Here is a 13,687-nt window from a genome sequence, read left to right on the forward strand (position 1 = left end):
TTTTTCCACTTCCCTTTCTCCGAGTACCCAGATTTAAGTACCTCCGAACCTCTGCGCGGCCCACAGCCCCAGCAAACGCACCAGCCGTGAGACCTTCCCTTTCTCCACGGCCGGGCCCTCTCAGCAGCAACCTGCTCGGAGCAACTGCAGAGCGCGGACAGGAAAGAGGTGTCACACGGGATAATTTTTTTTTTTCCTTGTGGGTATCTATCACTGTTCCTTCGGAAAAAAAAAAAAATCCACAATCCCCAAAAAACTGGAGTCGCCTGGCAAGGATCTCAGCACCGCCTGAAATGCTGTGGTCCGTGATTTTGGCGGGAGGCTTTCCGCCAGAGGCCCGCGGCCGCTGGCTCTCAAACGAAAGGGGGTTCCGTGCGGGGCCTACCCTCCGCTGTGCCCGCGGGGCAGCCGTGCCCCGCCGTTCTCTCGCTGGCGGTGCTGGTGGGTCCCAGCCGCACACCCCGCAGCCGGCACGGCAGACCCGCCCGCATCGCTTTTGGGCGGCCCGAGCCCGTGCCGGCGCCGCTGCCGCCCCCCCGCCCGGGTCCGCGTCTCCGCGGCAGGAAGGCGCTGCCTGCGCGGCCGGTTCCTCGGCGCCCGCCCCGCCGGGGGAGGTGGGGACCAGCACGGCGGACAAGCGGAGCGGGGGCAGCGCTCGCGTCCCTCGCTGACAGCCCTGCGGGACGGGCCGCAGCCGCCCGGGAGGACATCAGCAACCCGAGTCCGCAGGACCCTGCCCAGCCGGCCCGCGATACCGCCGCTCGTCCCGGGGCGCGCAGAGCCTGGACCTGCCCGGTTCGTGGCCCCGCGCCCGTCCCGCCGATACCCCCCGAGCCTTCCGCACTCACCGGGCCCGGTTGCGCTGCTCGCCCCGCTGCTCTCGCTGCTGGTGCCTGTGGCTGGCGGGGGCGGCGGGGCCGCGCCGGGCTCCTGCGCTGGCTGCGGGGCCGCGGAGCCGCCGCTGGCTCCCTCCTTCCCCGGCCCTCCCGCGCCCCCGCCCCGCCCCGCCCGCCTCCCCGGGCCCTGACGTCACACAGGCTCCGCCGAGCGCTCCCCGCCGCCGCGGGGCCGGGCCGGGCCGGGGCGGGCGGCTCCGCGGCTCTCCGCGGGCACGGGCGCAGCGGCGGCGGTGGCAGCCCCCGTCCGCGAAGGGGGCAGGGGGCAGGAGGAAGGACAAAAGTCGGCGGAGGCGGCGCGGCGGCGGGCTAGGTAGCCAGAGGAAAACCGAGGTGAGCGAGGACGGCTGTGGCCTCTCCGCGCCCGCGCAGGGCGCGCCCTGCTCCGCCCGGCTGGGGAGGGGGGCACAAGTAACTGTGGCCGAAGTTTCCTGGGCCGGGCCGGCGGCTGTCCTTGCACCAGGTGTGAAGAGGGATCGGCAACCCATTGGGAGAGGTCTTGGTTTCCTGTTTTAACCCACTTTTTTTTTTTTCAATTTTTTCTTACTTCTTTTATATATATATAATTTTTTTTTTTTTTAAATTCGGGGTGTTCTTGTTCGTGCCTGTATCGGTAGCGCAGTGCCGGGATAACTGAAATCCTGCCGCTCCTTTCTATTACTCGCCCTACATCATTTACGCACGATAGCGAGAAAACGCTACTCTCTCTTCCTTTTCCCCAAAGCACACCGAGCTGCCTCCAGGGGAAAATTTATTTTCGATTTGTGGCGTGTTCCGTGTTTAAGAAAATGTCGAAGTCGGATTTCTCTATTCAGATCAAACTAAAGCTATCACTTTTTCTCGCAGCATTTCCGCGGCTTTGTTTATAGAGGAACCACGCAAAAATAAAATAGGCGCTTTACTAACTCAGAGGCTATACCTGATCTCTTTGTGGCTATTTTTAAATTATTTCAGCCTGGAGTGAGTTTTAGTTATTTATAGCCGTGAGCAGGGGGCTAGCCAGTCATTGCTGGAGGGGAAAGCGAACCTTGGAAGAGGTCAAGTTTTCCGCGGGTCGTTAAGTCAGCGGCTCCTGGGGAAGCCCAGCCGCAGCCGGCAGCACCGCCGCTCCACGGCGTGCTCAGAAAACCCTTTGATTGTGACGCCGCAGCGGTTGCCGCGCCAAGCGGAGGGGGTGACTTTCTTTCGCAAGAAATGAAATCGTGTGGGAAAATCTAGGGAGAAATAAATTAGTTAACTGCATCCTTGGCTACCTGCGTTTCCATCCCTGGGAGCGCTCTGCCAGGTGAAATCCAGTTTCTCCTCGCATCCGAAGAAAAAGCGGGAGTGAGAGGGTCCCGGAGCTCCTACCTCTCACTTTTGTTTACCTGGGAAAAGCAAAGTGCTTGCGCCGGTGTGCATCTTCCCCACACCCCCAGCCCCGTTGTGTGTTGGGCAGGGAAGGCTGGGACGCCCGCCTTGGCAGCGCGGCCGCGGAGCGGGGCCGCCCGCCGTTCACCGACCGCCTCCGCGCCGGACGGCAGCGGTCTCCGTCCGCCCCGGAGAGGCTAAAGTGAGCAGCTGGTGGGAAATGCAAATGGCTCCTGGAGAAACATAAGATACTGGATGATTTTCATTCCCTCCTCGAGTGTGTGGAAGGAGCTGGACATACGTTTCACGCTCCTAATCCTTCTTTTACATTTTTAGTCATACTCCTATTAAACAACTAATTAATGCCTAGAATCACCAGGGAATACATTAGACATGCTGCCGTGGAAGAGGGGTTCCAGGGTGTCTGGAAACTATGGAGCCGACTTAATACGAGGATTTCAATTTTTTTTTTTCCCCTTCTGTCAAAGCAATAAATGTAATAATAGATTTCAGGGCAAGCAAAGGCCGCGACGGCTGTATTTATAGTCTATCTCCTCCCTTTCGCCAGCGCATTGACAACAGCTTTAAAACCCCCGAGGAGGCTCGGGAGCCATTCCCCGGCGGGCTGAGGAGGCAGTGGCGGGGGGCTTGCAGCTGCCCCGGCCCGGCTGGGTCACGAAGAGCAGCGCGGACAGCCCTCCGTCATGGCCCCCAGCAGGCAAGCCGGCTTTCCGAACCGCTTGGAAAGAGGTTCGGAGTTTTTTATGGCCCCGACAGACGGAAAAGCTGCTTTCTTAAAACCTATCGCGACTATCCGTTTCCAGACACCTGGCGCAGGCAGCGGTGCTCCCGACTGCGGCGGGTGCCGTGGGGCTTTTCCCCGGGTGATCCCGGGTCACAGAGTGGGTGAGGCAAAGGAGAACCCGGTCAGCTTCCCCGCTGCCCAGGGACGAAGGAAGGAAGGGGAAAAAAAGGCATAAAAGCCTCCCCCAAACAAAAAAAACCCCAAACCCAAAAAACCAAACCAACCAACAAACAAACAAACAAAAAATCCCAAAGCGTATGTAGCGGAGACTGGGCGCAGAGTCCAGCCGTGTTTCGGGCAGCCCTCAGCGTCTGGCGCAGGCCGCCAGCGCTGGGGGACCGGCGGAAAAAGGAGTTATCCTCCAAAGTGCGCGATGGGGCAATTCACGACCATTTACTTTCCTCAATCCCGGATTATGATCTCAACCCTCGCAAGCAAACCCTCCCGTCTCCCCCCAGCCTCTCCTCCCACCTCTCTGAGCTCCTTATCTGTCAGCAAACGAGTATGTAAATACCTATAGCTGGCTATGTTTAACACACTCAAACATTATTGATTTGTTGGGCTGCTCGAATATTTTCTTCCTGTCCAGATCTGGTTTCAAATTGCTCATTCAGGCTGTTCGTCCCGATGTTACAATACAGTAATTGTTAAAAAATTAAGCATTTCAAATGGACCCATTGATTTGCATATAAATTAAAATTATTACGCCTCGCGAATTCCAGTGTTTTATAATCATTTCGAAATTAGCGCTTAACCACTTGATCTGAAAGAAAATATAAATGTCTGTATTGACTTACTAATGAATTGCCTAATTAAAACGTCCCGAGGACGTAGTTCGTTAGGAAGATTGTTAAATCGGAGCACATTAGGGGTAGGGATGACGGTGCGAGCCGGAGCGAAGCAACCTCTGTTAACACAGGGTAATATACGCAGTGATTCCCATATTTATTATTCTTTGCTTTGATCCCTTACCCCTCTTCTATTATTTCTTTTTAAAAAATTATTTATTTACTCCCTCTCTCTTTCTTTCTCTCCTTCTCTTTTTTATTTATTTATTTTTTAATAATGAAGTAAAAAGAAGAAGAAGCGCAAGTATCTGCCTCTGTGCTCCGAGCCTGTGGTTGCCGCTTCCCGGGCGGGCGCGGATGTCCTCGGCCGGGGCCGCTCTCGGCTCGCACCTTCCCGGCAGCGACCGTCTGCTGGAAGCAGGGAAGAGCAATCAGAACCGGCGAGGCCCGTCCCGCCGAAGAGATGCTAACACGGCACTTACCTTCGTCATGAAACTAGGGATAAAAAGGTAGCTCTTCCTAGGAGAGGCAGTCCAAAGGAATGCGAGAAGTTCAGGAAAAAAAAAAAAAAAAAAAAAAAGGGGGGAAAAAAAGAAAAAAGAAAGAAAGAAGGAAAAAAAAAAAGACCGGCGGTGCGAAAATCTGTAGCCTCGGGGGCTAGCCAGCAACCCCTTTCATTTCAAACACTTATTGATTTGCTGGTGTCATCTTTGGCGACGCAGAAGGACACTTAAAAGAATTTCTGATGGGGCTCTGATCTGAGAAACGAGGTGACCTGACCGGGCTCTCACCAAATTCTTAATTACCACATCAACTGCCTTAAAAATAATAAAAAAACCCAAACCTTAAAAAAAAAAAAAAAAAAAAAAAACAACAAAAAACCAACACGGAAAAAAAGGGGGGGGGGGAAGAGCAGGGGAAAAAAAAGGGGGAGGAATATTTGACAGCACTAGAGTTTGCTTATCCGAACTTTTTAACCACTCAGAAACTCTCCTTGTCTCCTGCTCCCACCGCTGTAGCCACAGCCCTGCATTCAGATGCCCTCATCCCCTCCCGCCCCAGCTTCTGCTCCCTGCAGCCCCGTGCTCTCGGTCCACCGGCGCAGCGACCCGACCAGCCCGCGGGCGCGGAGCAGTCGCGGGGCGCTGCGGAGGGGCCAGCGCCGTGAAACCGCGCTTCCTCCCGGCGACCAAGGCTGCGCGCACCCCCGAAGCCCCCTTTTTTTCACCCAGACCGAACACAGGTCTGGGGAACAGCCCGCCGCGGGCCAGGGACGGGAGCATGGGAAGGGAGTTGCTAAAGAAAACACTTCAAATGCAGCAGATCTCGGAGGAGAAGGGGAGAGAGGTCAGGACAAGGGGTGTGTGTGAGTGTGTGTGTGCATTTGCGTGTGTTACACTCGGCCAGACATGCAAGCCTGCGACTTGTCTGCAGCCAGCTGTTTGAGTGTCATCAAAACTAGATGTATACACTTCGAGCAGGGGAGCAAAAAGGAAAATTCAGATGAAGAAATGAACATGAAAAACATATTGTTGAAGGCACTGAGAGGCAAACAGTGTTTGGTGTTGCTTGTACACAGGCGTACAATGCTGACAGATGACAGCATGCTCTTGGCTGAAGAGAAATACACTGCCTTTGTCCCACATGGTGTACACACATATGCACATTCCTTCTTCCCACTCTGGCTGCTGTTTCTGCAGGACAAAGCAAAACCCATCCTTTATATGCATCATTATCCCCCACCCCCTTTTCTATTTCTCCCCCACCTCCCCTCCTCCCCACCACTCCTCCCATGTGTGGCTGTTCTTTATTTTAGTATCAGAAAGCTGAGGGATGGGATTAGCAGCTATTTTGGCATCTCTGATTCTATCCACCTCACAGCAGTGGCTGGACCCAGGCTGTGAAAGCCCAGCAGGCTGTTGCTTAGCATTTTGTACCCTTGTTAGCTTTGAAGGGGCATTGTCCTTTCCAAACAAATGCCAGTCCCACCAGATCACATCTACCCATCAAGTAAGGCTGATGACGTCCCTGTTTTCTGTGTCTGCCATCCCTTCCCCATTTCCAGTGGGTCACCAGCTCGAGTACAGCAATCGGGACTGTCTAATTACACCTGAGTCTTACGCTCTCTGTTGAGCCTCAGCTCCTCAAAATTCTGGTTTGTAGGATGGCACCACCCATCAGTAGGAATTAGCCTAGAATTCGTTTTCAAACCTCATTGTATGACTTCAGTCACTTGTGACAGAAATTCTCGGCTCATAGCTTGCTCACATCCTGCTTCCAGTACAGTGTACTTAACACGTCTGTCTTCTCCCTACAAGCCTGATGCTTTGCAATACTGTCATTGAACTTCCTTCTCAGCAGTGTCACATTGTAGCAAAGGGAATGAATGAAACCACCCCTTGTTATCTTATAGGAGCTGGATTCAAATCTGAAAGATTTGGGAGTTTAGTAGACAAACCCTAAAAGAGGTGCCACTTGGATCTTTTTTGACACAACTCTCTATGTTGCTTTGAACACCATTTCCAAAGCTTATAAAAACCCAGGATCTCTGTATAGTTGCTTAATTTATTTTCATCCATACTTGGTAAAATTAGACCTTCTGGTAAGTGCTGCAGGTGTAAGCTGAAGAGGATGTCACATTTTTCAAAAAACAGGTACTACACTACAACAGTGCTGCCAGTGTTGGAGTGTCACGGTCTCCCTGTCACTTTCATCTGGAAAGCAAGGCAAGGTGTCACACCTCCTGTCCATCACAGCACAGAGGGACCCATCCCTCATGCCATGAGTGCTGGCAGTGTTTGTGCTCACCCTCTTCAGGGAGCCTCTGTCATGCTCATCAAGTGACTGCTTCTCCTGTGTCTCACTTGCCTTTTTTGCTTCCACTCCATGTCTCAAGCTGCAAAATGCTCCACTTAAAATGTGTGATCTCTGGCTGTGGCCTTTGAGTGTTTCTGAAGGAGAAGGGAGAGAAATGCTGCCAGAATGACCCTAAATTATTGGTATGTTGCAGTTTTGTTACAAAACAGTACTCTTTCCTACTTTGGGCGCAAGCACAATTGCTTATTGAAGCAGATGAAGTAAATGTGCATTACTCGGACTTTGCTCTCCTCTCACACACGATTTTATGATCATTCAGTGTGATGATGTGCAATCGATCCATTCCTAGGTCTTGGTATCTTTGCTGAGCTACACATGGCTGAAAAGGTAGATGCACACTCAAAGTATCTGTCTGTGCCTGATCTCACATCATTCCTTACAGCAAACTTTTCTATCTCCTTTCTGCCTTCTCTGTCTGGGCTGTCCCTGTCCTGGTGCAGGTCCCCCACACCCTCAGCCCCTCACCACACTTGCCCCCCCTCACCACAGAGGCCCCCAGAGCACATCTTCTGTCCTGGCTGATGGTATTTTTTTGGTAAGAATGTTTGGGAAGGGGTGTTGTGTGTGCTTTGAAGTTCTGATGTGAGTTTTTGGGATGTACAGTCAGGTTTTGGTAGGTGGCAGGACTGTTGCACTACCTGGCCTTTGGAGATGGCAGGAGCTGGCTATGACGGGTCCTGGGCGGCTCATGGCTGCCTGAGGGGCGGCTGCACAGCAGCCTCACTGCAGCCACTGCTATGCCTCCTCCCCCATGGCTGGGACACGTACAAACCCACCCAGGAGTGCAGGGTATCACAAACCCCCTTCCCTGCTGGCAGTGGGGTGAGGAGAAGGAGGGGAAAATCCCACCCAGCCTAGGAAGGCCTAGCTCTTGTGTTGGAAGGGACACCTGTCACTGCCTTCCTCTATGGCGTGAGGTGACGGGATGTGGCCAGAGTCAAGACAGGTTTCAGGGCCTGAGGATCTGGCTGAAAGCATGGGAAACAGAGCTTAATTTAACAGTTTAATTGGGACAGCCTGGTAAGCCCTGTCGCTGTGAGGGAAGGCTCCAGCCCCAATGCCCCTGACCCACCGGGAAGGACTTGCTGCCCTGGTGCCAACCCCTCAGCACTCCCACCAACTCAGGGTGGCTGCTGGGCAGTCAGAATGGCTGGTCAGGCTGTGTCCCACCCTTTGGAAAGTCTCCATGCTTTAGGAAGGTTAAAGTATTAACTAGCATTTGGGGAAATCGCTTGAGGAAGGGCAAAGGTGGCAGCACCCGGTGGGTCGTTCTCCATCTGGGAGCGTGGCCAAGCTCTCTTACTCCCTGTAATACACTGTGTCCAAGTGCTGGCTCCTTATTAGACACTGCATTTAAAAAGTATTTCACTTGGAAATGTAATGCTAAATTTTCTTCACCAGCTGAGCGCTGCTGCCCTACTTTATTTTTATTTTCCCCTTCCCTAATTTTATATGGAGCTATTCTGACATTCTCCATCAGAGAAGATGTTGAATGCTTTCAGAAAAATATATGTTCTGACGGAATTTATGATGTGATCTGCTCTTCAAATTTATGGTTAGCTTGAAGTGGTAGGTTAGGTAAAACGGCTCCTGATGACATTGCAGCAATCACATAAAGCCACATATTTAAGCATGTTTGGACAGCTTACCAAAAAGTGTTTGGAAACAGAATGTGGGTATAATAAAATAAAGAATAGAGTTGGAAAGATTGCCAGGTTAAAAAGCCCCACAGAGTCCAAATCCTAAGCTAAAAGACAAGTTTATAGGTACACTGTAGGAATGTCTTAATATTCCCCAGGTAGAAGAAACACTCACTTTGAGGTCAAACTTGAAGAGAAAAGGCAAAATGTTCTTACTACTAATTTTGGTGAAAATTTTCATTTTGGGAATGAGTGTGTTCAAATCGCTTCAGTAGACAAGAAAGCAGAAGAGGAGAACCTGCCAGCCACATTTCTCTGCTTTCAGGAATCTAGCTTACTAGGAGAGGAGTGTGTCTGCCGGTTCTGTCGGTGTTGTTCCACCTTGCTGAACACAGAGGCAGCTTGGTGCAGCAAGAAGCAATCTTCTTCCCAGCTGCTTGCACTGGTGGTGTTGATAGAATCTCCTGAGGACAGTATGCCACATAAACCAGTTCTCCATTCAGCTGGGTCATCCCTTCACCTTTGATTCTAACTAGGGGTGCTCCATGAACCATCATGGAACACATTTGTGGAGTTGCTAAATGATAACTACAGCCATGACTGAACTCTTTACACACCTGCCTACCTCACTTTTTTTCCTGTCTGCTCTCTACTGGTCTTCTTTTGAAGGCTTTTATCATCCTGGGCAGGGTTTACTCATGCCACTGTTTCTGGGGATGAGAGTTGTGCTGCCTTTCTCTGTTTAGCATCATGCTATTTAAAAGAATGTATTCTCCATGTAAACTTCAGGGAGAAAAGAAAGAGACCTTTTAAATTTGGCAGACTGCTGGAGACCGAAGGAGATTTTTCTGCAGCTGATTTATCTGTCTCTGCCTGCTACTGAGCAGCTATAGCACATTTTGGTTATTGTTTTCTCTCCTGATTTCTGAGACCAAAAATTTTCACACAGCCTATTTGTCTTCAACTGATTTTTCTTTTTGCCTCAGAGCACTGGGAACGTGAGGGGCCATGAAGACTTTGTGGCAATTACCTTCCCATGAAAGCAAAGCCCAAATTAAAGCAGGGAGGCTCAGAAAACACAGCATTATAAGAACAGCCAGGAAGTTATTTCTGTCTTCTCAGATTTTAAAAGCTACTGAATATACCTGTGATTATAAGAGAGCTGTAGGTCAACAAAAATTGCTGTTAGTGCTTTCATTATAATCTCAATTGTTGGGAGTTTACTTAGCACAAACATTTGCTTTGTGGTGAAAGTATGGCATGTAAGCCTTTTGATCTGCAAGCAGTAAAAAAAAAAAAAAAACCACCAAATTTTTTGCTTTGTTTTCATTCCCTCCAAACACACTTTTATAAACTGCGTTACAGCATGAGCGATCTGATGTTTGAGCTGTAAAACATGGCAAGAATATAGATGACATTGGCCACTCCCCCTTTGCTTGGTTTGGGAGAAAAATCTTTTTAAAGGGCATGATAAGATCTCTTTTGAGTGTGCTCAGTAGCAGACTGCACTCCTCTGCAAAAAGATGAGAAGCCTGAAATATGGGCTTGGGCTTTGGCTCATATATAGCCCTGTGAGTGATAGGCAGAGACACTCCCTCTGCAGCTCTGAGAGCTGCAAAATGGCAGAGAAAGGCTCAAAATACAGTGAACACGAAGATTTTAAGATTCTTGAGTTCACACAGGGCAAGGGACCAGTGAAAAGTCCTGAGCTGATTTTCTTTTTTTTCCTTTTTTTTTTTTTTTTCCAATTATAAAGGCTCCTCTTCTCCCACAGAAAAGGAAAGCAGCCCACTTGTTGCTTCTCTAGGCCTTTCCAAAGAAATCAGCAATGCAATGCTGAACAGCTGGGCTCCTTCTTGGCACTTTACAGACGGAGGGTGAGAGAAAAAGATTTCCAGATACTTAAGCAGGAGTTGCAGCTGCTGCTGTGGCAGCAGTTTTCTCGTGAACAAGCAGGTAAGGATTTTTGTAGTGCCTGGGCAGGCTGAAGTTTCACAATGGGCACAGAAACGGGCACGATGGGCAGCAGCACCACTGCCTGCCAAACTCCGTCCCTGCCTGGTACCTGGAAAGGCCGGTCAGTGTCAGTTCACACGGACTGGAGGCTGCGGCTGCCCAGGCAGTATCGAATGACAGGCTGTTTCTTTACAAAACCTGTCTGTGGGTTTTCCTAATCTGCTGAAGCACAACGAAACACATCACGTTCCACTTTTGGGCTGTTTGTCACGCCTGCCGAGCCATGGTGCAAGCAATAAGTAATCCCGTATTTGCAGGTGATATGATAATATAAAAGGACGGCGTCTTCACATCATTTAGGCATTCCTGAAGGGTGCTTTTTTTGTCCTTGGAAGGATGAACTACAGAGTTGATTGTGCTCTTCCTATTCCATCACTCTGCCAGAGGACTCACTTTTTTGAGACTTCTTCCTTGTTTCTCTGGTCTCTCTCTACTACACCAGCTTTCCAGATTTTTGGTCTTGCACGTTTTCTCCAGGTTTCCATTCTAGAAATGTTTACACGCAGTTTATACAAGTATTAGAATTCAGCCTTATGCATTTTCCTAGAGATACAGAAAACTCACCCTAATGCAGAACCTTACCTTGCCCCGTATGCTACGTATCACTGAAAAAGATACTTTTTTTAACATGTAAATTTTTAGGAGAGAAAAAAATTTATCTTTCTCTTCTTTTAACAGGTTACTGGCTCATTAAAGGGTGACTTTTTCCTTGAATGCTGCTTCAGCACAGAAAGGTACTGCCTTCCTAGTTAAAATTTAACATTGTTATAGGCAACCAAAAATATTGGTCTTAGGACAGGCAGCATGAGGAAAGCCTGAGTGCAAGAGGAAAACACAGAGTAGCGATCAACAGCACCATTTCCATAACTGCTAACACCTGTTAACTCCAGTCAGGTGTTGGCACTTTAAATACCAACCCTAGGAGGGCTATTTTTGCTGGGGTTGAGGGTCCATTCACCTTGGGAAGCTGAAGATTTAGAGAATCTTTGGTCTATTCCAAAAATCTATTGTGGAGGAAGAGTTGGTTTCAGCAATTCCATCTGCTTTACTTCTGCACTACCCCCTCTCACCTTCCTTTCCTTAAGGCTAGTGTAAGTGTGTATATATATTTACCAGAAAAATTTGATACTCCTGGCTCTTTTGATGGATTTGATGTTTGCTGGATTTTTTTTCTCTTTTGCTGAGGTAATGTTTAGTTACTCAGACTTCTAAAAAATTCCTGATAATGAGTAGAACTGGGGTTTGAGTTCATATCCAGAAAAAGTCTTTAAATCTAAGTAGCTCAGTTCAAGAAGGTGTGCTGCGAATACCTTAAATCCACAGAGCTGATGTTTTAGCATAAATTCTCCATTTCTTGGGTGGCTTAATTATATGGGTGGTCAAGTTAGTTTGCATCTTCTAGAAAATGCATTGTGCACACTGGAGGGGACCAGCCTATCCTTGCTGGTGGAATGCCAACTGTTTTCTGACTGGTTAATATGACAGAATGGGAGTTAGGAAACATCTATGCTTAAGGAGTGGACTAGACTGACCTATGATCAAGAAGATTCTAACAGTGGCTGATGTGGTTGATAAAAGCCTGTGGACTGGTCTTATTAGCAAATATTTCCACTAAGCATAAAACTTCTGTTTTTTCTATAGTTTCACATTTTCCTTTAGTCCTAGATTTGGCAATTTCTCTGTATATCTGAGATGTTGGGTTTCCTGGTTTATGCTATCCTTTCCTTAGCTCTTTAGCTGGCATAAGATTTTCTCAGACTGGGAGTGTTCGGATGTCTGTTTCTGCTCATTGGTAAAAATCATTGGTCTTGTGTTTGGTGGTTTTTTTTTTTTGTTTTTGTTTTTGTTGTTTTTTTTTTTTTTTGTTTGTTTGTTTTTTTGTTTTTTTTTTTTTTTTTTGTTTTTTGTTTTTTGTTTTTTTTTTTCCCCTCCTATGAAAGGAAGGCAAATTAGGTCTCCTTTTCTTTCCTCCCCTTTCTGGCTTTATAATTGGTTTCTTTGATACTGTACTGAGCATGTTTAGCTTGCTACATTTCTGACTTAATAGTGTTAATATCTTGAATGTGTGTAAATGCATACACAAGGGAATTGTGCTTTACTTTTATAAGCAAGTAACAGAAAAAATTAGTTAGCTTGATCTTTCTTATTTTATTACTATCTTAAATATGTCAAACTCTTCAGTTTCCTTATTAAAGGTTAGACAGACCCAGTTTTAGCAGTAGCATAAGAGATGGTGTTTTTTTGACAAAGTAAAGCTGAATTTTAATGCATTAGGGAACTTTATGTTAGCAGGTTAGTATTTAAAAGATTATTAGCGAACCTCGGATTTCTACATCACCAAGCTGTCATATTATACAATAGGTTTTGTTTCAAGTATATAAAAATGTTTTTTTGAGATTAAAGCATATCTGTGTATTCTTGCTGAATAAAAGAAACTGGTTGTACTAATTCAACACACACTGTTTGAAAATAATTTTTTTTTTGTGTGTAGGCTAGAATACCAATGGGGTATCAGAAGGCTGGTGCATCTTTGAGGGTTTATTAAATGTACTTGTAATGTAGATGTTAGAATGTACCCTTCAGTTTTGTAAAAAGTCTGACCTGAGGGAAGGGAGGGAAATGTAATAATAAGAGTAGGCTTAGAAGCGTCAAAATTAATGCTCAGGTGCTTAACTTCTGATATATCTGGTATAATCTGTAGATGTGCTAAATGCTCGGCATTCTTATTAGTGTCAATGAAATAAAGATACTGTGGAGTGAAAGGGTTATAAACCTTACTCTTCCTGATCATCTAGTTATGACAACAATGCTACTTTTAATTTATCTTAGCTGATTGCTACATGAGAAAGTGTTGAAGTAAGAGTCTAGTGTTTTCTCCTATCTGCAAAACAGAAATACCACACTTTTTTGGTAGTCTGCAACTGTGAACCCTGTAATTAGTGAAGAACACAAATGATTTAACTGTAATTAGAACACTGAGGTTTTTTTCCCCCCCCTTCTTCTTCACCCCTCCTCCCCCCCACCCACTTACCTTGTGTTCTTGTCTATAGGATTGCTATTAGGAAGAATAAATAGGATTTTGGGTTTCTGCTAATGTTTATGACCTAGCACCATACTGACTTCTCTATCGTTGTTTGAAATCTTAGATGGTGTCTGGTGTACCAAGGCTATTTTAAGACCAAGATGCTTTGGTTCACGTGCAAATAGAAGCTGTCAACTGTTCAGCAGAACCAGGATACTTTCAGCTCCCCAGCTGAAGGCTGCCATGTACTTTCAGCATGTCCTTGTCTGTCTGAAAAAGTTCATAGCTGGTTA

The sequence above is a fragment of the Aphelocoma coerulescens genome, chromosome 4 (assembly GCF_041296385.1).
Source record: "Aphelocoma coerulescens isolate FSJ_1873_10779 chromosome 4, UR_Acoe_1.0, whole genome shotgun sequence".
Classification (NCBI taxonomy): Eukaryota; Metazoa; Chordata; class Aves; order Passeriformes; family Corvidae; genus Aphelocoma; species Aphelocoma coerulescens.